The sequence below is a fragment of the Psammomys obesus genome, unplaced genomic scaffold, assembly GCF_907164565.1.
Source record: "Psammomys obesus unplaced genomic scaffold, mPsaObe1.curated_primary_1811, whole genome shotgun sequence".
Taxonomy (NCBI): Eukaryota; Metazoa; Chordata; class Mammalia; order Rodentia; family Muridae; genus Psammomys; species Psammomys obesus.
The window spans coordinates 27,080,938-27,105,785 of NW_026596046.1; the positions used below are offsets into that span (position 1 = coordinate 27,080,938).

The 24,848-nt window shown below is 38.7% G+C and overlaps 1 protein-coding gene across 15 annotated transcripts in view; it reads left to right on the forward strand.

Moving 5' to 3' along the window:
* Nucleotides 1-24,848, forward strand: part of Dlg2 (discs large MAGUK scaffold protein 2) — a 1,446,492-nt gene that overhangs the window by 779,161 nt on the left and 642,483 nt on the right. The window lies entirely within an intron of this gene.

Below are 24,848 nucleotides of genomic sequence, written 5' to 3' on the forward strand. Positions count from 1 at the left end.
ATACATACATACATACATACATACATACATACATACATACATACATACATGAGCGATATCCAGCTAGAAAACTGCCTCTCTGGCATGCCTTTTTTATTTTAATTAACTTTAATTAGTACATAAAATTATGAAAGCTGTGCATTTTGTGGATACACTGGTGTACTAATATGTGTATATATGACATAGTAGCCAACTCAAAGCTAACACATGTCTCCTCAACTATAAGCTTCCTATAAAACATATAAAGGCTGGGACTGAGCTTAAAAGTAAGATCCGTTTGTTCGCAAAAATACGGCAATCTTACTTTTTCTACCTCAGTTACCTACAATGTTCTTTTAGATATTCTATGCATCAAATTGTTTCCTTTAACCTACCATCACACATGCCTAGCATCTAGATATCCCATTTGGATCCACATTTGTTCCTTCTCAGAAGATGTAAGCATTTGACTCTTTCAGTACATCATCTAATCTGAGTCTTCATGCTGTCATACTGAGAAAGCAGTCCTTTAAATACTGGTCCTTGTTACTATTAAAAACAAGAAAATCGTGAAATTTTCAGGCAAATGGATGGAACTAGAAAAGATCATCCTGAGTGAGGTAACCCAGAAACAGAAGGCAGGCTTGGCATACACTCTTATAAGCAGATATTAGCCGTATAATATAGGAATACTAAAATCTACAGGCCTGGAGAAGCTAAACACTAAGGAAGACCCTAGGAAGAATGCCTAAATCTCATTCAGAAGGAAAACAGGCTAGACACCAGAAGTGGAAGAAGACAGGAAACAGGATGGGAGCCTACTACAGAGGGTCGTCTGTTAGGCTCTACCCAACAGGGGATCGAAGCAGATGCTAAGACTGACAGCCAAACTTTGGGCAGAGTGCAGGGAGTCTTATGGAAGAAGAGGTGGGAGGGGGGATAGATAGAAGTACATGGGGGGGGGCTAGGAGCCCCACAAGGAGACCAACAAAGCTAAAATATCTGAGCATAGGGGGTCCTGCAGAGACTGATGCTCCAACCAAGTACCATGCACGAAGAGGACCTAGAACCCCTGCTCAGATGTAGCCAATTGGCAGTTCAGTCTCCATGTCGGTTCCTGAGTAAGTGGAGCAGGGGCTGTCTCTGTCATGAACTCTATTGCCTGCTCTTTGATCACTTGCTCCTGGCAATGCAGTCTTTCCAGGCCACAGAGGAAGAGGATCCAGGTGGTCCTCAGGAGACTTGATAAGCTATGGGCAGATGGCAGAGGAGGAGAACTCCCCCACTTTCAGTGGACTAGGGGAAGCGGATGGGGGAAAGAGGAAGGGAGGGTGGGACTGGGAGCAGATCAGGGAAGGGGGCTTCAATCGGGATATATAATGCAAAAATGTGAAAAAATTAAAATTAAAATAAAATAAATAAATACTGGTCCTTGCTTCATCTCCCTTTTACTTCAGTTGTTTGCACTTTGTAAAAATTACATGTAGGCAGCTGTATTATCAATAAATGTCATTTCATATGAAGATTAGAAGAAATTATAATATATTTATTATGTAATGGAAACATTAGCTCTTATTATGACAGAACGACTGGCTCATACATTCAGAATTGTGTGTTTTTAATTTGCCCTTCAAAAGTCCAGAAGTCAGCAAAGTGAAGCCTGCAGACCAGTTCCAGCCTGCTTGCTGTCTTTGTATAGACTGTGAATTAGAAAATTCTTATATATTTTAATAGCTAAAAACATCAAAGGATTGTGGGATTGAACATGAGAGTTATATAAAATAATTTTGTGTTATCTGTAAATTAGTTGTGTTCAATCAGTCATTACTTTGCATACAATTTGTAGCTCTTTTGGTGTTGTAACAGAGTTGAACAGTTGCAGTGATGACCCCAAGGACTCAAAGTTCTTAAATAATTATTACCTAACTTCACAGAAAGCTGCTTACTGACATCTGCCTAGACCAGCTGATCTCCATTTTCTGCTGATGGACTGTTCCTTTCCACCTAACAAAACCTATTCATTTTAAAGATGTGGTTAGAGCCTATCTTTCTCTTCAGTCCTTTTAGCTCTCAAAATTCCTTAATGTGGCATCCTGTTACCTTGTATTGTGGCTAGTTAGAGCTTGGCTTACAAACTGTAAGATTCTTCACATCCCCTACTTGTGCCTAACTATGCCTTTGTAACAGTTCTTCCAATGCCATTATATTGAATCCATTTCAATATGTAATGTAATTGTATTCAATGTAAATGTATATTGTCTACCCACAGAGATGTAGTATTCACATTGTTGAGTGTTTTGTCTTATCTTGAGTCAGATATCTTTCCTATGATGCTTTTCAAACACTGGAAATCAATTTCAGCCATCCAAGTAGGCTGTACAGGATCAATGGGAAAGGCAGAATACTGTACTACGAGAACACATCAGGAAAACAAATGGGCAGACTTAATTTTGTCGTTTAATGTAGGAGTCAGTCCTCTGCAAAGTTGAGATAATCTCACAGAATACTGTCTTCTATTTAGTTCCTGTAGACTCTGTTGCAGATTCTCTAATTACTCTTCTCCATCACTTCTGGCTAAAAATAAATGCTCAGAGAACTGTAGTTAGCATCACCACATTGAAAACCCATGAATGAACAAATTCTTGTACTTTATCATGGCAGACTGTGTTTCTCCCCGTGGTGGACTTTGATTACCATAGCCATAATGCAGATATGTCATGGTTTCTTGCCTATGGTTTAATTACTCCTCATAGCCCTGTTGGCTGTGTCTGTTGGTTGTGGCAAACTGTCATGTCTGACTTTTCAGTGGGTACTGGCCCCTGAGCTCAGGTCTGTATGGTTGTACTCTAAGCACTGTACTAACTGAGCCCTAACCTCAGCCCCACTTTATAGATATCTTATGCTGGCAAATCTATCTTCAGTGGAGAATACATTGTTTTGTTTACATGGTCACAATTATAGCTAAACACAGTCATATTTATATGAATCAAAAGAGAAGTCAATAATATTAAATTATATGGTTTCTTTTTCTTTCTTGAAAATAGATTTTTTTCTCACATAATGTATTCTGATTACAGTTTCTCCTCCCTTTATTCTTCCCAGATTCTCTTCATATCCCCTCCCACCTGCATCCACACCACTTCAGACTCATTAGAAGATAAACAGTCTTCTAAGTGATAATAATAAAATAAAACATAACAAGATAAAACAAAACTAATATATTAAAATAGGACAAAAGCATAAAAGAACTAAAGAAAAGGCATAAGAAACAGACCCACTTGTTCACATACTTAGGAATCAGATAAAAACACTAAACTAGAAGCCACAATATATGCAAAAAGAACTGGTAGGATAAAGAGAGAGAATAAATTGCATGTTTTTTTAAATTAAAATCATATTGTCAACAGTTTTCTATGTTGCAAATAATTTTTATTGGTGTAAATTTTAATAACTACCCAAATTCTTTACCTACATAAAGCCATATTGTTGGATTTTGAGTTATGTTTATAGTAGCTTTATTTGTAATAGCCAGAACCTGGAAACAACCCAGATGTCCATCAATGGAGGAATGGATACAGAAATTGTGGTACTTTTACACAATGGAATATTACTCAGCAATTAAAAACAAGGAAATTATGAAATTTGCAGGCAAATGGTGGGATCTAGAAAAGACCATCCTGAGTGAGGTATCCCAAAAGCAGAAAGACACACATGATATATCTAGTATCCACTTATAAGTGGATAGACCTATAGACCTTATAAGACCTATAAGATAGGATAAACATACTAAAACATGTACGCCTAAAGAAGATAAACAAGAAAGAGCACCAGGAGTAAGATGATCAATCCTCACTTAGAAAGACAAATGAGATGGACATTGGAAGTAGGAGAAAACAAGTAACAGGACAGGAGCCTGCCACAGAGGGCCTCTGAAAGACTCTACCTAGCAGTGTATCAAAGCATATGCTGAGACTCATAACCAAACCGTGGGCAGAGTGCAGGGAATCATATGAAAGAAGAGAGAGTTAGTATGACCTGGAGAGGACAGGAGCTCCACAAGGACCAAGTATATTAGGGCACAGAGGTCTTCTATGAGACTGTTTCTCCAACCAAGGACCATGCATGGATATAACCTAGAACCCCTGCAAGGATGTAGCCCGTGGTAGCTCCGTATCCAAGTGGGTTCCCTAGTAAGGGGAACAAGGACTATTTCTGACATGAACTCAATGGCTGGCTCTTTGACCTCCCTTCCCCACCAAAGGAGGAGCAGCCTTGCTAGGCCACAGAGGAGGACATTGTAGCCAGTCTTGGAGAAATCTGATACGCTAGGGTCAGATGGAAGAAGTGGAGGACCTCCCCTATCAGTGAACTTGGAAAGGGACTGGGAGGAAATGAGGGAGGGGGCTATGGCTAGGATACAAAGTAAATAACCTGTGATTAATATAAAAAATAATAATTATTAAAAAAAAAGAAAAATGCTGAAGTAATCGCTGGTGCATATGGAACTTTGACCCTGATTCTCATGGTGCATGAGTTTTCAGAAGTAAAAGGTTGTGAAATTTTTAAGGATTATATTATTTGCATAGTCCTTCCATCAATATATATTTAACAATTAATTATTGAACCATCCCCCATCCCAAAGTACTATGTTAACCAATGAAAAGTGAAAGGCCACAGAGCTTAAAATTAATTGCTGAATCGCTTCTAGGAAGGTTTGCATATCTATAGCCCTGTCATCATTAGGAAAGACATACAGGAATATGTCTTTCCTTCTGTACATTTAGTCATTTACACTTTGTAAAATTCTTTTTGAGTCTGCTGAGATAAAAAGTTCATGCCATTGGTAATTTCATTTGGCTTTCTTCGTTAACTAGGATGCACACTTTCTGTGCCAAGGTAGGTAATTACAAAGCCGCCTTTAATAGCTCCTGAAGCGGTGGTGCACAGGTGGCAGCTGAATACATGTGTTGTTGGTCCATTGAATGAAGGAGAGGAAGTGAGCATGGACAGATGGATGGATGGATGAACGCTTATAAATCTATGACAATAGTTTCTGTTTAAGAGTCCTGGTGAGAGAAATTTTCAGCTCTTCCAAATATGGGAAAGTAGATTGTATTTTGCCGAGTTCATTAGTCACCTGTGCTTTTCTGTCACTATGCCTTTTTTTGAGCCTGTGCTCTGGAAGGAAAGGGGCTGAACATTTGTCTTCTCTGATGTAGGTGAGCAAGCTTGTATGACTGATAGAAGCAATGGTAATTTATAGCATAATAGGCTGGTACAATTAGGGGTTTTTCCCTGCTTCTAGAGAGTTTTCTGAGTAGTCCAACACAGACATTAAATTGACAGTAGGAAAACTTGAGGATGTGGGTATGTAGACAGCCATTGGGAAAATTTCCCCCTTTTTAATGTGGTTACCTATGGGTAAAAGTTGAGCCTTTAATTCCAACATTCACACTCAGGAGACAGAGGTAGGTAGGTCTCTGTGACTTTGAAGACGGAGTGAGTTCCAAGACATCCAGGGCTACAAAGAGAAATCCTTTCTCAAAACATAAACAAGCAAACAACAACAAAAGAGTTGAGTAAAATTTATATAGATATATAGATAATGAGTATGCGGCAAAAGTATAGAAATTCTGTCCCTGAATTTCAACAGAATTAAAATATAAAATGACAATATAAAATTTTAGTAAATTAAAAACGTACTATTCTTACAATGTTGTTGTGACTATTTAGAAAACAAAAAGACTTATGGGCCATGCAAGTATTTGGATTCCTTTTTTTAAAAACCTTCTGACGATTATATAAGAGAGAGAGACAGAAAGAGAGAGAGAGAGAACAAGAAAGAGAAGGAAAGGAAGGAAAGAAGGAAGAAGGAACAACCAACAAATCTGCAATTTGGAGCCAGTAGTGTGGCCTTTAGGGCAAAGAAAAAGGTAAAGAATGATGGGAAGTATAAGAATTAAATAGGTAAAGAAATGAGCATAGGTTGAGAAGGAAGATTCTCTTCAGTTAGTGAATGCACCCCTCTGCCTGGGAGTTCGCAGTATACTTACAATTATGATTATGATTTCTCAATATAATTAGGTAGAATAAAAGAATAACATTTGCCATTATGACAACAGCTCTCTTCATGTCTCACTTTGGACTTCCAGATTATCTTCATAACTCTCCTTTTCCTCCTGTCCTACAAAAATTCTGGTTAGGCCAAGCTGAAATCAGGACTTATTCTCAGCTCTGTATCTTTCTATTCCCAGAACCCCCAAGAACTAAGTAATTTAATAACTATTGCTATTAATTAACACGTAATTAAATTTCAGAGCATATCAAACATTTCCATTTCTGCATTTGCATGCCTAGTGTCTATTCATAATAGCTAGTAGTGATTGGTTCCCTTCCATCTAATGTGAATGTTTTCATATTTATCACCGAGATATTTTCCTTCATTTAACATTTGGCTCTATTCATATTAGTCAGTGGTTTAAAAACAAATCATTTACAAAGTACTTCCTTTTAAGTGCAATCTAATGTATGGACAAGGCAAGCATGTCTAGGAAATATCAGCTAGTAGTCCATGTGAGAGTGAAAAGAGCAAGCACTTGTTTCTTTTTTATTAGAGGATTTTTTTTTTCAGGGTCCTTTATTTCTAATGGAGTCAGATGGAATTCATGAGATACGTCTTTTATTTGTGAAAAATACGCTCTTTTTATGATAATTATAATCATGGAAAGCAGGTTGTCAAATGATTTTTATCAAGCGGTTGTGCTTTCCTCAGAAGAACCCTTAAAGTTCTCTTCAGTTTTGCCTAAGCACAAGTTCTTACCTATCTGCAGCCACTGCTGCTGTGCTCTGATCCTGACCAGTCACTCACTGTCTCCTGATTCCCAGAAGCCACCATGCAACCTCCTGCTAATTCCTTCCTCCCTCTGTAATGACACTCTTTCACTGTGCTTAATTTAGTCACAGTCACCATTAAAGAATCATCTCTCATTGTGTCTTTTCTACGGCTCTTTTCTCTGTGATCCTAGGAAATGTTGTACAGATGCCTCCTTTTAAGTTAGCACTGTGATTACTTACATGCCTGCCGCATCCATCAAACTGCAAGTTTTGTGAGATCAGCATGTATTTATTTCTGGACTCTTAGTGCAATGATAGAAGATGACAATTAGTAAATTGTGGAAAATAGTATATTTCCAAAAATTGGTAGAGAGGGTAATTGTCTTAGGAAAGGCAAGCTAGAGAATAACTTCTTTAGGGTATATGGAGATTACTCTCTGCAGTGTGTCCTCCTGAAAGCCCAGATAATGATCTTAGATGATCCTTCTAATCATTTAAGAGAATGAAAAACCAAGAAATTGATGCACACATATATATGTGTCTCTGTGTGTGTGTATTATTTTATGGTGTGTAAAAATAGTGTGTGTCAGTAAAAATGTTTTTTAATTTTTATTTTTTATATTAATAACAGTTTATTCACTTTGTATCCCAACTGTAGCCCTCTCCCTTATTCCCTCCCAATCCCATCCTCCCTTTCTCACCTCCTCCATGTCCCTCTGCAAGTCCACTGACTCTAGACTATCCAAGGACCATGCATTGAGATAACCTAGAACCTCTGCACAGATGTACCCCATGGCAGCTCAGTCTTCAAGTGAGTTCCCTAATAAGAGGAACAGGGATTGTCTCTGACATGAACTCAGTGGCTGGTTCTTTGATCACTTCCCCTTGATGGGGGAACAGCCTTACCAGGCCACAGAGGAAGATAATGCAGCCAGTCCTGAAAATATAATTGTTAAATGAATAGAAATACCCATGCTCAAAAGTACCAGTGTTAATTTGTTTAGTTATATAACATATGTTTATTACCCATGGATTACATGAAACCTTCATCTCTATTTTGACAATATAGCAACAAACAGGTAACAAATAAATTTAACAAATACTATTTCTTTAGATAGGGTTGCACTACTAAAATCCCATTAAGACAATATGATGTGGTTAATAGCTTAGAAAGTGCCTTTTTAAAATATGTTTAAAAGGAGGCAAGGAATTAATAGTGAGTAAACAATTTAGTTGATAACTGAGGATGAAAGTGTAAAGGAAGAAGCCTTGTGGTAATCCTTAGTTGATATCACAAATAATAGAAACAGGTTATCAGTGGATCTAGGATTGTATAATTGTGGTATATTCCTGTGATACAGGAAAGCCAGTATGGAAAAAAGCAAGTATAGAGGTGAAGGGAAGAGATGAAAGTTAAAGAGTTACTTAAATCTGAGACATGTAGACTTTAGGGGTCATGAGAATATTTCATACAGATTAAATTGACAAACCACTTCTAAGGAAAGAAACATCATAATCTAATGGACAGAGTGATGTTGACTTGTCAGGAGCTTAACTGGTATGCTGAATAAGTCTCCTACAAAAGAACTAATGATACCCTGAGTCAGGGGGCTCTGTGGGTGTAAGATGCATTTCGTGTGTAGTGTAATGGGTCAAATTGTGTAGATTTCAGAGACAGAGTATGACAAGGAGATTTTGGCCTACCAGAGTTATGATGATGACCTTTCCCTCCTGCTTTAGCTCTACTCTTAACTCGTCATTCTGATATTTTTGTGAAGAAGGGGTGGGAGTATTCATCATTTAAATGCGTTGGAGACAGGTTACTACAAATGTAAGAGGTAATCGGCAGAGAGATGGCTTGAATGAGACACTGAGAAGAAAGGAATCAGTTTGCCCTACAGAAACTTATTTTAATATTTTATAGTGTGCAATTTCTGCTCTTTCTTCTTTCCTTTTTGAGTTTAGACATAAAAATGTAAGTATATCTCCAGGACACTACCCACTAGGTTCACCAGAAATTTCTTTAACTCTGAAAGAGAGGTAGGGTAGGAAATTGAGTTCATTTAAAATTAACTGTCATCTTCCAATGGTTAAGATTCAAGTGGAATGCTGTAGTCCTTTAGTCATTGTTCAGTTTTATCTTTTAGGGGTTGATAATTGTTTTATATTCTTTACAACATTCCAAAAAGATACATTTTTTTCTACCTTTAAATTTTGGGTTAATCTCAGGATAGTAATGAGCAAGTCATATCTTCAGGAACCAGCTTCAGCCAGGAGTCACAAATGGCTCCTTGGTATAGTCTGAAGAAATGGAAGGAACACATGTAGAAACTGGAAGGTCCTCTCATCATGACATACCTATATCCAGAGTGACGACAACTTGGTATGAACGTTCATTGTCCTATCACAACTGTATTATAGAAATGCATTACGGCAATGGCCTTGACAGAGTAAATAAATGGTTTTCTAAACAGTTCCTTGTTTCTGATCGGTTCATAAACTGTAGCTTTCAAGGGCCCTGTTTAATACATAGCTCAGCAGAAATCACATCCTGGACGGTTGTGTTAAGTAACCTCACTCTTGCAATTTGGATTCATGGTCAGATTCACGGTTCAGAGGAGAATAAGTAGAGTAGGAGAATAGGTCAGTGGAAAGATACAAACTGGAAATTAGGAGAACTGGGCTCTCATAGCTGTGCTACTTTAGCCTTTGAATCACCCTAGGCATGTTGCAGATTCATAGTGTCTGCAGTCGACCATAAAATGAGGAAGTTAAACCAGATGAAAACGTGACGCATGTTTCACTGTGTTATCTCGCAATGATTCATGGTGATTCTCCAAACCTTTAGAAAAGAATGTGGGTAAATTAGTAAAGGATGAATAAGGAAGAAAAGTAGGTATCCCATAGTTCCTGATAATTTTACATCCTGGGAATTTGATTGTGATGGGTGATGGGTGATTTGTGTGACTGATTTATGTTAGAAATTTTTTTTAGTATCTATGCTTAGTTAGGCATTTGTATATGTAGTTATATCAATTTATTTTTAACTCCGTAACCAATAAGGTTGATCATATTATCTGCAGTTATAGATGAGGATATTGGCTTTTAGAAGCAAAGTGAGTTACTGAAATTCACACCATAGTAAGGAATAGTTTTCTGTTTGGATCCATGGGTTCTGATACCAAAGGATTACTCTTTTTAAAATTTATTTGATGATGATAAAGATGATGATGATGGTGATGGTCATGGGAGCGGGTGCCTGTGTGTTGATGTAGTGCACGGGAGCATAGCTGCCCATGCGAACCAGAAGGTATCAGATAGCTTGGAGCCAGAAGCAGAGACAATGTGAACCTCCTGGCGTGGTTGCTGATCTCAGGTCCCCTGGAAGAGCAGTGCATACACTTAACTGCAGAGCTATCTCTCCAGCCCCTCTTCCACGCAAATTCTGTAGAGCTTGCATGTGTTGATATTGACTTTATTTATACATAGATGATAAGTATAAAGTAATCAGATTTTAAACTTATTTGATGGCCATCACACCATTCAGAAATGCTTTGATAGATTTCTGTAAATGTTGTGGCCCCAAGGAGGAAATGGAAGCAACATAGTGTTCAAAGTAACAGAATAGGGAGGGTGAAACTGAAACTGTGATGGCCGCGATGGCTTCTGACCCTATCGGTATCCTCTAGGACTTAGCTCCTGCCAGGTTACAGGATGAGTCATGGGAAACATTGGCTGCCCTAGAGCTTGATGCCTCAGTCTCCGGCAGGGGGAGACTACACGCGGATCCTCTTTCTGGTAGTAATCCTGATGTAGGTTGGGAGGAAGAAATTGGGTTAGATGCGAAACCTAGGTCATCTCTTTTCTTCTTTCTTTCTTTTCAGCGGGATATCTAGCATGATTGGCGAAATCTGGCTAGGCTTTTAGACAATGTCTTTTAAATTAGGTGTGATTGTTTCTGATTAGGGCCACATAATCATCCCTTCATCTCAGCAGCAGCTGGGCTTCCTTTATGCTCCTCCTGTTGGAGCTCATTACAGGAAGTTCCCCCACACCCCGGGCGCTGTGAGACTTCTGCATTATGATTTCTCAGTAAGTAATGGTGACCTTTCTCTGCCATCGCTTCCAGTGAATTTAAGAAAATGTGGAAATTAAGAGGAACTCTATTTCTGAATCTTCTTGCAGAGATCTTGCTGTAATGGATTGTTCCAGTGACCTTAACCTGGTGTTTTGTAGCCAATACAGAATGAAACACATCTCCCCCTAAACCACTTGGATGTGTTTAGTTACCTGTCCTACGAAATGCTTGACCATTTTACAGTTTAAAGTACTTCAGTAACATCACACTGTTTAAAAAATATAGACCAAACTTCTTAGATAGTCCACGTGCCCACAATGAACTGCTTGAAAAGCAGTTTCTTCCAGCATCTCCCCAAACAATTTACCCATAAAAACATGATATGTTTTCAATCCACTCTGTGTTTTTTTCATAAACATTCATTCTATATCAAACACAAAATATTTTACAGTAAGATCAAAACGAGGTATGATTTAGATGTCGCATTCTGGGAAGGGTTTTGAAAACAAGGTTTATTACTGATAACAAAAGTAGCTTGCAAGAACCAGATGCCAAATCGACTTTTTAGCAGCTCACAGACATCTCTTATCTCCCAATCAAGTTGTGAGCTTTTCCTGCAGAGACCCTCTGGCTCTTCCCTGTCCAGATCATCTCACACTGGCCTCCAGAAGGGCATGTGGATCCTGAAGGATGCAGTAAGATGATCATGCTCGGCTCCTTCTTTCCTGCTTCTGTAGTATTCAGTTCCCTTCCTATGAAGGTAGTTTAAGTGAAAATACCTGTCCCATAGCACAGATGAGGAAATGGGTTCACAGAATCTTTGTTAACTATTTATGTAGCTTGTATTCATTAGCAAATTGGCCTACTGTTCTTACGAAAGCCCTGCATTTCTCTGATTGGAGGGCTGTTTATAAAGTTGAATTATTTTTGGTTTCCAGACTATTAATTAAAATGGATGTAAATGTCATAATATGAAGAATTTGGAGAGAAGTTAGAGTGTGTACTAGCTATCAGTAATATATTTAATTATCACTCTTTTAAGTATCTACTGGAACTGTTACTTTTTGATTCCTTGATCTTACTCAAGTTTAATATTTAAAATGTTTTTGGGAATTTCAAACAGGAGTACTGTGTATTTACATAATTTCTACCCTCCCTCTCCACCTTCTGTCCTTCTTTCTGTCCTTCAACTCCTTCTCAATTCCATGACTTCTCCTTCTAAAATATTATCATTATATTCATATATATGTATATTTGTATATATCCATTTAGTGTTCATATGTACATCCACTTAGGGAGCAGCTTTTGGAATTAGATAACTTATTGGGCCTTGCCCCTGAAGAAAATTGACTTTCCCTCTCTCTGCAGTCAGTGACTACCTATAGCCCCTTATCTAGGAGTAGGGTGTTGTGAAATTTGCTCAAGGTTGACAGGTCTTCATGTTATGGAAGTTTTGTTTAAGCAGCCATTTTGTGGAGATTTCCTCCCTGCTATGTCTACAAGACACTAACTCAGGTATTCTCATCCCCTGGTCTGCTCATCTTACTTACCTCTTCCATGATGTTTGCTGAGCCTTAGGTATAGAGGTGGCATTATAGAGGTACCATTTGGGGCTGTATACCTCACTCATTCCAGACATAACTTTTCACACTGTATGTTTCTGAATTTAAGCTTTCGTTTTATGTACCTGAGCTCACCCAACTGCCCTTTAATCACCTTAGCAAATGTTCAGTAATCTTTAACTTTTCTCTAGACTATTCATAGTAAAGTGTAAGACATCATGTGATCCTTAAATAGTGCACTGTAAGCAATGATAAAAGAATAATATTTAGCATGTCAAATGCAAACTATGATCCGTATATGCCAGGTATGTGCTATGCATAAATATTTTTCTAAACACTGTTATAAAATATATGAGCTGATCACTATTTTCCCTAATTCTAGATAAGAAAACAATGCTGTAAAAAAGAATGTATGCTATTTACTATTACCATAGCAACATAGAGTAAATGGTAGCATTAGAATTCAAAGCATGGCTGACTCACTTTGAAACCTGAAATCACTGTGTTATGAAATGTCTATTTTCTGCTATCTAGGAGATGAGTATTGTCCTTGGAAATAGGAAAAAAAATATTTTAGTTCACTTCTACAAACAACAAGGTTTAAGGTCCTAAATATATTTTCCATAGTTCTACTCCTTTCCTTTCTCACTAAATGGGCATGTGCCTATTAATGAGATCCATTTATTAAAGACCCAGTGCATAAGGACATTTACGCTGTACTGAGTGCTAGTTGGTAGACATGAATAAGTGCTGACTTTTTTCCCTTTTACAAAACTATAATAAATATTCCCAAAGCTTTTTGTGTTTTTTATTTGAGCCTCAGAAGATCATCCCTACGATGATGGGTTATTATCGCTGTTTTTACGTTAGAGAAAATAAAGGCTCAGAAAAGTCAAGAGACTATATCTGACTGTATATACATTACCAGCAGCAAAGCAAGGACCACGCATTTCTCATCACTTCTCTTTACTCTGTGTGTGCCTGCATCCTTACTTTTATCATGCTTGGTGACCAGTTACATGACGAGGAAAAGATTTGTTTATTTTGGATTGAGGTTCCTGGGCAGAGTTCAGCATTGTTCAGAAGGGATGGCAGAAGGAGAGGCTCATAACTGGTGGTTGGAGGCTTGCTCATATCTGGGCCAAATAGAAAGCAGAGAAAGGGAATTGGTCACACTCAGCACGCTCTCTCCACTTTTCCTGTTAAGTCCAGCAAGCTGATGGGGTGGCGCTGCCCACACTCAGGGATGTCACGCTTCCTTCCATTAACCCTCTTTGGGAATGTCTTCATAGAAACATCCCAAAGTGTGTTTTCCTGGCCATTTCTTAACTTATCCAAATTGACAATCACAGATGCACTTAGAATACATCAATTCAGAAAACAGAGAAAGGCCATGGAATCTCAGGAACCTCTATGAGAAAATATTTGCTGCAGATGTTTGATCAATCTCCTATTCTCTCTCCCCTGGCAAATTTTGATTAAAAGCTTTATCCGGAATCATGATGATATTCCTTTAGGAGGCTCATTCCCTTTGTTCAGTGAAGGCCATGATCTGAGTTGACATCTACTCCTACTTGTTTTGCAACTGTGGGTACTCAGGCTTTACTGAGGATTATTTTTATAATGGATGAGAAGCCATATTGAGTAGTGTGGCAGTGAGTAGACAGTTGTTGGGAATAATCTTCTTAATTGTCCCTGTTAATGAAAACCAAGAAGCATCTTATAAAGCTATACTACTGTGTTATGAATCTGTTTGCCATGCCTGGAGGTCTGGCCATCCAGCATATTCTTTCTGTCTTTGATAGTCTCATCATCTCTCAAAATATCTAAAACATAAAGTAGAAGTAAAAGAGGTCAGTGAGGACCCATTCATCCTTCAGTGTAAGTTTAGGGGATTTAGAACTGTAATTCCTGCCCTCAAAGTAAATCAGCAAGGCCTGGTAGACATTCTCTGTATTTGATTAGTAATCCTATTTTGCCTTCTCCATCAGGCTTCATGTGATTTTAAAAGGCTCACTGTGGAGCAGGAGAGATGACTGTTGCTTGAGAGTACTTCTTGCTTCTCCAGCGAACCCAGGTCGGTTCTCAGCTCTCACATTGTGTGGCTCACAGCCACTGGGGCAGAGGTGATCCTCTTCTAGCGTTTATCGGGGCTTCATGACTGTCACATATATGCAAAGAGACACATACATGTACACACAAGTAAGAATAAAATAGATTTTGAGGATTGCTCATTCCTCTGGATTTTGGAAGCTTACCTATCTAGAATAACCCTCTTCTAGGTCCTTCATTGGTCTATAGTTGCTTTTATGCATTCTAGCAAAGTTAGTTGAATTGTGTTGCATATCCTCTGGACTGCAAAGACTATTTTCTTCTCTCTATAAAAGGCTTAGATTGCAATTACTTTTTTGATCCCCTACTGTCAGTGCTGTAATTGTTTTCACTGTATTAAAAACAGGTCAATAAAGGCCAAAGTTTGGTAGGTTTTTTTATAATTTTTCTAATTCCCTCAAAATAGCTTGAGCCAATATTCTTTAATTCCATTTGTGGCTTTGCCATAGAAGCTGTGTTATCTAATAATTGTGCTATTGTCTCCCAGTTTGAAAGGGGAACTTTTGTTGCATTTTAAGGAACTTAAAAATGAGAAGCTTAAGGATTAACTTTTTAATTAGATATAATGATTGAAAACTCTTCATCACAGCAGTTTTTCTTTTATTATATAGGAAAATAGACAGTTTCTCTTCAATTACTCTTCATTGAAATATTTTTAAAATGAAATTAATGCTGAATAAAAGGACTCCAAAAAGTCTAAAAATTTAGTGTGTGTAAGAGAGAGAAAGAGGAGAGAGAGAGAGAGAGAGAGAGAAGAGGGAGGGAGAAAGAAACTACTGATTAAAAGACATTGGAGCATAGAAAACCAAGATTAAACTTGTTTCATTGATTTTATTTATCTATTATTGTTATTATTATTATTTATTACAATTTATTCACTTTGTATCCCACTGTAGCCCCCTCCCTCATCTCCTACCGGTCCCATCCTCCCTCCCTTTTATCTCCACTATATCACTCCCTTAGTCCACTGATAGGGGAAGTGCTCCTCCCCTACTATCTGACTCTATCCTATCAGGTCTTATCAGGACTGTCTGGATCCTCTTTCTCTGTGGCCTAGTAAAGCCACCTCACCAGGTGGAGGTGATCAAAGAGATGGCCACTGAGTCCATGTCAGATACAGCCCCTGCTCCCCTTACTAGGGAACCCACATGAAGACTGAGCTGCCCATAGGCTACATCTGAGCAGGGGTCTAGGTCCTCTCCCTGCATGGTTGATTCATCAGTCTCTGCAGGACCCCTGAGCCCAGGTTTTTAGGTCTTTTGCTCTCCTTGTGAAGCTCCTGTCCCCTCCAGGTCTTTCTATCTCCCCTTTTTTTCACAAGATTCCCTGCTCCTCTACCCAAAGTTTGGCTATGAGTCTCAGCATCTGCTTCAATACCCTGCTGGGCAGGCTCTTTCAGAGGCCCTCTGTGGAGGACTCCTGTCCTGTTCCTTGTCTTCTTCTACTTCTAATGTCTATCCTGTTTGCCCTTCTGAATGAGGATTAAGCATCTTCCCTAGGGTCCTCCTTCTTTAGGACTATAGATTTTAATATGTTTATCCTATATTATATGGCTAATATCCACTTATAAGTGAGTATATACCATGTGTGTCTTTCTGCTTCTGAGTTACCTCATTTAGGATGACCTTTTCTAGTTCTCACCATTTGACTGCAAATTTCATGATTTCCTTGTTTTTAATTGCTGAGTAGTATTCCATTGTGTAAATGTACCATAATTTCTGTATCTATTCCTCTGTTGAGGGACATTTAGCTTGTTTCCAGATTCTGGATATTATTAATAAAGCTGCTATAAATATAGTTGAGCAAATGTCCATGTTGAATGATGGAAGAATCAATAGATTAATTATCTTAAGCAGGTGTGACAAACCTGGGTCAGTGAAAATTTGAAGCTCCCAAGATAATGTTAGGAAACCAGTCCAGACCCTCTCTTGACTATAAAAAATCACAAACATGTTCTAATTAGTCATACAGGTTAGGTATTAATGGTGCTTATGAACTGGTAGGAGGATGCAGATATATCCATAGAATTATAGGTATATTCAGAAGAGAAATAATCACTAATGATTACATTTGTAGACATAGTTTATGTTAGATATATGAACCGAGGCAGTTACTCTTTCCCCCACCCTTTATGGCAAATGTTATTATCAAACCTATTTTAGAGATGAGGTATCCTTTTATAGAGTAACAGCATGGTGAATATAGAGTTTAAAAACCACAAAACTAAAATGTTGACAAAGAAGTCTAACTCTGGATCTTGTGGTTTTGATTAAGCTCTGTGCTTCTTCAGAGAAACAGGGAAGAATGAGCTTCAACTTCAGTCAGTAAGTAGATGAAGGCAGCCAGGACCAACCAGCAAGACTCTTCTCTGTGGCCCAGGAGCACCTCTGAGTCAGTGCCGTCCCTCAGCACTATGCCTTGCCCTCACTCAGAAACCACACTGGCTGTCATAGTCCTTAGGACATGCTTGGCTGACTTGCTCGTCAACATTTTAGCTTTGTTATTTCTTTAACTCTATATTCACCATGGTGTTTTTGTTTTTTTTTTTTATAAAAGGTACCTCATCTCTAAACTAGGTTTTATATTAAATAAGGAGCTATAAATTTCAGCCACTCATATTTTCATATATAAATGTGTGTGTGTGTATAAAAACATGAGTAGCTGAAATTTATAGCTCCTTATAAATATCTTAGAAAATAAAGTGCATTGAGCATGCTGCAACTTCTATGTAAGAGAATTTCTGTTTCCATTTGAGATTTTTCTGCTTGTCCATACTTGGGCAGCATGGAAATAAAAGATAATTTTCATCAGCCACCTTTAGAAGTTCTTCCATGTTCTAGTTAACACTTCTGCAATGGCTTCATTAAGATCAGAGTCTTGTAGCTGATTGTGAGATTACTTTCTTCAAGCTGCTTACTACAGTGGATCACAAGGCTAAGAGGACATGAAAGCATATTCACAATTGATTTTGAAAAACACTCTTTTATTTCTATTTGCCACAAAGCCCTAACTGTTCCTCTCATATTTAATATGATATGAGAGTTTAAAGGCATTAGGCTAAAGCTTCATAGGGTACCATAATGATTTTAACCCTGCAATAGTGCTGGGTTTATATTACAATGCGGAGAATATTAGAACAAAATATAATTGAGAGGTTGGAAAAAAGAGAAGCAAGTTACCTTGAAAAGGCGGAAAATCTGATGGTCAAACGACGCGCACTGAAAAGAAAAACTGAACGTGCTCAGACCTAGGTTCAAGTTTGAGATATCCTGCCCTATTTTACTCTTGTATTGACATGATTAAATACTGAACCAAAACCAAATTGATTAACAAGGAGTTTATTTGACTTACTTATCATAACCCATCATGGAGGGAAGTCAAGGCAGGGATGAGGTGAACTGCATGCAGGGGCCGCAGCAGGGGCCATAAAGCAATGCTAGGTATTGGTTTGCACCCCTTGGCTCCCTTGGATTGCCCAGAGTGCTTTCGTGTACAACCCGGAAAACCTGGCAAGGACAGCCCCTCTTTGCACTTTAGTCCTCACTTTCTTTTTCAAGAAAATACACCACAACTATGCTCACAAGCCAATATGGTAGAGACAATTCCTCAAGTAAAGTTCCCTCTTCCAGGGGACTGTAACTGTGTCAAACTGGCAAGAACTAACCATCAAATTTACCATTTTTTTTTCTTTTTTTAAGATTTTAACTTTTAAAATTATGTGTGTATGTGAGTATCTGTGTGGGGGTTTGTGCAAGTGTGTGCAGGACTCTGCAGACGTCAGTAGAGGGCATCAGATTCCTGGAGCTGGAGTTACAGGCAATTGTGAGCTGTCTAACATGGGTGTTGAGAGCCAAAACTGGTTACTATGCAAAAGTGGTATGTGCTCTTCCCCGCAGTATTTACCCTTGCTTAAGGTGTGATTCATGGTTCTTCGTTTAGCTACTTACATGTCATGTGTCTTTTAATTCAGTTTAAGCATAGAATTTCTTATTCTGACTCTGTAGGTGACAATAAAATTTATTTCGTGTGTTGAGTACCTCATGTGAGCTATGAGGTGCATGGTGTGTGTGCGTGCATGTGACTCATCAGTACATGTATGTATGCATGCATATGTACATATATGTATGTGTTTGAATTTTTAACAAGTACGTATGTGATGAAAAATAAATGGCCTTATAACTTTGTGTTTGTGTGTGCACAATACAGTTGGCGAGAGTGACCATTATCAAATTGCCCAAGTTAATGGCCCCTGCTCATCAGGTGCACATGGGCAGCACTAGCTGGACTTAGTGTGATTTTCTCAAAGGTATCAAAATGTGAGGGAGATATCACACACGTTAGGAGTAGAGGATAGGAAGAGCGTTAGTGGTAGGGAGTGGAAAATAGGTACAGACAAGATGTGTGTGTGCGTGTGTGTGCGTGTGTAATTTTTTCAATGGGTGAGAATTCTAGAGTGAAGGTGGGAGATTTGAGGAAAAGGATCTATCATTTAGATAGGAGCTAAAATGAGATCCATCATATCCTAAGAATTTGATGGAATGGACCTCCTGTGGGCTGATACCCAGATGGGCAATTGACACGGAATAGTGGTTACAGGCAAAGCACAGAATATCATGATGAAGTGCACATGAGTGCTCTGGAAGGGAAGGAACCTCACTTTAGCAACTACATGGAAGGAGTAGGTGTTTCTTAGGTGGAGAAGATAAAAAAGGAGCATATTTGATGGAATGAGGGAGGAGAAAACAAGGTTACATTTGGAGTATAAAGTCTGAGAAATGTGTGAGATATCTGACTAGAGATGACCAACATATATGATATCCAGTTCAAAAACAAATCTGGGCCATGAGTATGAGCAAAGGGACCATAACTGTGAGTTTGGAGAAGAAAAGCAGCAGGAAAGAGAAATAATTGTTAATCACAACATGTTCTGCAAATACTTTTTTTTTTTAATTTCAGGGACTTTTCTTTATTAGTTCTTTAAAGACTTTGTAGAGCCTATTTTGATCATCTTCACCCCTTACCCCAACTGCTCACAAATCCATCATCCTTCCCTATCCACCAAACGTTGTACTTTCTATCTTCTTTTGTTGTTGTCATTGAATACCCATCAAGTCAATCTGTGCATCTCAAATCCTGTTGGATATGTAGCTCTCCACAAGACTGTGGTAGACTTACCAGGGACTATAGACTTAGAGAAAATTGACTCTCCCTCTCCCTGCAGTTATGAATTGTCATTTGCTTCTCAGATCAGGGTGGACTTCATGGCCATCTCCTTTCTTTTTTTCTTTTTAAAAGAGATTTGTTATTATCATCATCATCATCATCATGATCATCATCATCATTTTATTCTTTTGCTTTTTATGTTCATTAATTCATTTATTTATTTGCTTTGCCTCACAGTTGTAGCACCTCTGTCTTCTCCTCTTGGTCCAACCCTCCCTTCCTCTTCCCCCTTCCTCTCCCTATTCTTCAGATTAGGGCAGCCCTGCTCATACACACACCCCAGCTCATTACTTCGCATAAGGATTGAGCCTGTTCTCTTCCTCCATGGCCTGGCAAGGCAGCCCCACCTGAATCAGAAAGCAGGCACCAGAATAGAGACAGCCCCTACTCCCCTTGCTGGGAAATCCACATGAAGCCTGAGCTGCCCATCTGCTGTATCTGGGAAGGGGTCTAGGTCCAGTCTATGCATAGTCATTGGCTGGTGCTTCGGTCTCCAAGACCCTCTGTACCCTGGTTAGTTGGCTCTGTTGGTCTTCTTGTGCTGCTCCTGGCACCTCCAAGTCCTTCTATCCTTCCCCCACATGTTCCACGAGACTCCCAACATTTTGCCCAATGTTTGGCTGTGACTCTCAGCACCTGTTTGATCTGTTCCTGGATGGAGCCTCTCAGAGGACAGCTATGCTAGGCTCCTGTCTTATGCCTTCTCTTCAGCCACTTCTGCAGTCTATTCTGTTTCTCCTTCTGAGTGAGATCCAAGGATCCTGCCTTGGGTCCTCCTTGTTAGTTTTCTTCCTTGGATATGGTAAATTGTAGTATGTCTATGTTGTACTATATGGCTAAATTCTACTTAGCAGGAGTAGGTGGCATGAGATAATCAAACTCAACACTAAAATCAATAAATTAGAATCGAGAACAATACAAAGAATCAACAAAGCCATTGCCCTGCTTTTTGTTGGGGTCTGGTCTGGCTTGAGCTTACGAAGGCCTGGTACATGCTGTCACAACTGCTGTGAATTGCTGTGGGAAGCTGGCCTGTTGTGTCCAGAGGACACTACTCCCGTGTAGGCACTTACTACCTCTGGCTCTCACACTTTCTGTTCTTTCTTTTCAAAGATCCCTGAGCCTTTGGAGGAGGTAGTGTGACTCAGATGTCTCACTCAGGCTAAGAGTCTCACAGTCTCCTATGCGCTATACCTTGACCAGCTGTGGGCCTCTGTGTTAATGACCATCGAGTGCAAACAGAACCATCTGCGATGAGGGCTGAGCGATCCATTAAACTATGGGTGGAACAATAAATCTTTAGGGGTCAATTTAATACTGTGTCCATTTAGCAGAACGGTACTAGTAGGTTCTCCCCAAGGGCACAGGATGACCTGTGTAGTCCCTTGTTTTTGACTTCACAATGGTGCCAGGTACAAGTTTCATCTTGTGGAGCAGAACATAAAGCCAATCAAAAATCAGTTTTTTATACCACGATGTTCTTGCCACCTTTGTACCAGTGGCCATTTTTTCCCAGGCCAGTTACTATTGCAGCTCCTAGGTTCACAGGTGAGTGAGGCTGATGGTTACTCTCCCTCCTCCGATATGTGCACAGTGCCTTCCAGCACTCCAACAGTGAGCCAGTAGAGACAAAGCATCCTGCTTGATTTCTCCATGTCCTATGACTCAAGAGTGTGGTATTTTCAACAGTGGGGTTTTCCATGAAGTTATGGGGGGCGGTAATCAATACCACAGGCAATGACCCGTAACATTCATGGGTCTCTGGGACCTCACTCGCCAAAAACTCCACCAAAGTAACCCATTCCTGGTAGTGGACTTGGTAGGTGTCTTGGTAGGAATATTGTTACCCATCTATATCTATATCTATCTATCTATCTATCTATCTATCTATCTATCTATCTATCTATCTATCTATCTAATATATTAGGCAAATATATGGTATGTGTATAATAAGAAGCTCACTTTCCATTTTACCCTAAAACATTCATGAACACCCAACCGCATCAAAATAGGTATCATTCTCTTTTTTAATTTTTTTTATTTATTATAATTTATTCACTTTGTATCACAGCTGTAGTGCCCTTCTTCATCCTCTCCCAATCCTGTCCTCCCTCCCTCATCTCCTCCCATGCCCCTCCCCTAGTCCACTGATAGGGGAGGTCCTCCTCCCCTTCCCTCTGACCCTAGCCTATCAGGTCTCATCAGGACTGGCTGCATTGTTTTTCTCTGTGGCCTGGTAAGGCTGCTCCCCCCTCAGGGGGAGGTGATCAAAGAGCCAGCCACTGAGTTCATGTCAGAGACAGTCCCTGTTCCCCTTGCTAGGGAACCCACTTGGAGACTGAGCTGTCATGGGCTACATCAGTGCAGGGGTTCTAGGTTATCTCCACGCATAGTCGTTGGTTGGAGTATCAGTCTCAGAAAAGACTCCTGGGCCAACACTTGGGAGATCATTCTTTTAAACTGGAGAAAGGAGCTTACATGTCAGTCTTTTAAAATGTAAAATAATGGCCAAATATGCAATAGATTGTTGTAAGTGTGTAAGATCCCTGGTAAATATATTAAATTATGCTCCCATTAATAATAACAATTGCATAAAATACTTAGATGTATTCTCAGGCACTGTATTGGAGCTACCTATATGCGGGATTTTGCTCTCTGAACTAAGCACTTAAGAAAGATGAATCAATAATTTTCAGACTACTTATTGATCATTGGCCAAATGTATTTGACCAAAAGCAATAAAAAATAATATCAATCACAGAATTATTGTTTACTATGTAAACTAAGTTAATTTCATAGAAATAGTATTTGCTATTTATCAAGGTTGCTTTAGTTTTACAAGTGTTAACTATTTAATCCTCAAAAATTTGGGGAGGTAATAACTCCAGATTGATAACTTATCCAGTTCATATAACTCACAGGTAGAGAATCAGGTTACCCTGCCCTCTGTGAGCCTATTTCTCCATCTGTAAATTAGAAATGGGGGAGCGGGTAGAGGAAAGTAGTTTTTTGATAGAAAAAAATTGCAAGCTGTATTTTTATCATTTCAATGTTATTAATGGTGTCACTATTACACTCATATACATTCTGTTAGTAATACAGAACAACCAGAAATTCTAAGCTGGTAGCTTCAAGACAGTTTCCTTTCTTCCTGGAGAGAGAGTCCCGGCTTCTATGTCATTCAGATTCCATATTGCAGAACATAGCTATTGGAAAATTAAGGCTACTGGGAAGTACTTAGCTAAGGAGAAAATGGGTTGCTGAAGATTAGAATATGTTTAGGTATCCATATATTACATTTGCAAGATATTTGAAGTATTGTGGGGTCTGATCCTTTAATATAGGCAAATAGTTAAAGATTGGCAATGCAAAACAATTGGGCCAAGAGAGACACACTTTGTTTCAAAGTTTGCCCTTCCCTCTAAGTTTGGCTGTACCCTTTACTCTCCTCCCTGATGGAAGGTCATTGATTCCTAACTCCTCTCTCTCCCAACCACCATTCCCAGAGAAAAAGGTTAAATTACAAGATCATAACATGAAATGATAAAAACTTGTCACTTAGGATAAAAAAACTCAGGAGTATGAGACTTTCTAATGGTTCCAGGAACATTTAAAGGAAAATTTAAAAATAGTTGCAGCAAGGTACAACTTGATAAGTTTTGACATATTCAACCATTTATTCAAGATAGTGAGCTTACCCATCACCCTCAAAAAAGTTTCCTAATTCCATTTTACAATCCCTGTATCCAACTTCTTCCCCTGCCTCCCCTAACTCCAACTCCAAGCAACTATTCTCTATTCTGTCATCCTGCGTGCGAATTTTGTGTAAATAAGTTCATTCAGCATTCACCCTTTGATTATCTTGAAATATATCAAATTTGTTCAATTTATCAATAGCTCAGTCCTTCTTCTTGCACAGTAGTATTCCACTGTGTGAGGAGGAAACAAGTTGTTGGTGATACTATTCGTTTTAGGGGTGTGAAAACTGAAGTAACTATGATTATTTGCTCATATGATTTTATTTGTCTTGGGTAAATGTTTTCAAAGGGTATTTTTAACTTGTAGATAGTAGGGCTACGTGTAAGTTCTCAAATGAGCTCTGAACTATCCTGAAGGGCTTGTACCGTTGTATAGCCTTACAATATGTCAGAATTCCTAACCTCTGCATCTTTGAGTACTATGCTCTACCTCTGCTTATTTCCATGTGTGTCACAGTACTAGATTAGAGATTTAATTACTGTTTACAGAATGATTTGTTCTCTTCATCACCTCCCCATGCTTATTTGATGATTGCTTATCTACACAGTCAGATTATCTATTCAGATTTTCTTATTTTAATTTTGTTTTCTTTTTATTCAAATTTTGCATTTTTAATTTCTCTGTCTACATTATAGACATATCCATCATCAAATATGCAATGCCAAGTATTTTCTTTCGTTCAGTGCTTGTCTGTGTTTCTTTCTTTTCTCCCTTTTGCTGAAATCTATTCTTTTCTGACATATTATATCCTAATTAAAGTTTCTTCTGCCTCTGCTCTTCACAGCCCCACCATACCTCCTTCCCCATCCAGATCCAGTCTTCTCCTTCTCTCATTAGAAAAAGAACAGACTTCTGAGAGATAATGAGAAAATATAACTAAATAAAATATAATAAGATAAAAACAAAAGCTATCACATTGAAGCTGAAAAAAAGATAGCCCCCCCCCAAAAGGAAAAGAGCCCAAGAGAAGGCACATGAATCAGAGACCCACTCACTTGCACACTTAGGAATCCCATAAAAACGTAACTCTAGATGCCATAACTTATATGCTGAGGACCCCACGCAGACCCACGTGGGCCCTGTCTATGCAGCTTCAGTCTCTGTGAGTTCCTATGAGCTTTGCTCATGTTGATTTAGTCTGTTAAATATTAAATATTGGATAATCAATATTTCACATATCATTATTTGAAAATGTATGCTTTTTCTCGACTGAATGGTCTAGTGCCTTTGTTGAAGATCTGCTATCTGCAGATCTACATATCAAGATACTGTTTTTTTCTTCAGTTTTAATTTTCTTTTTC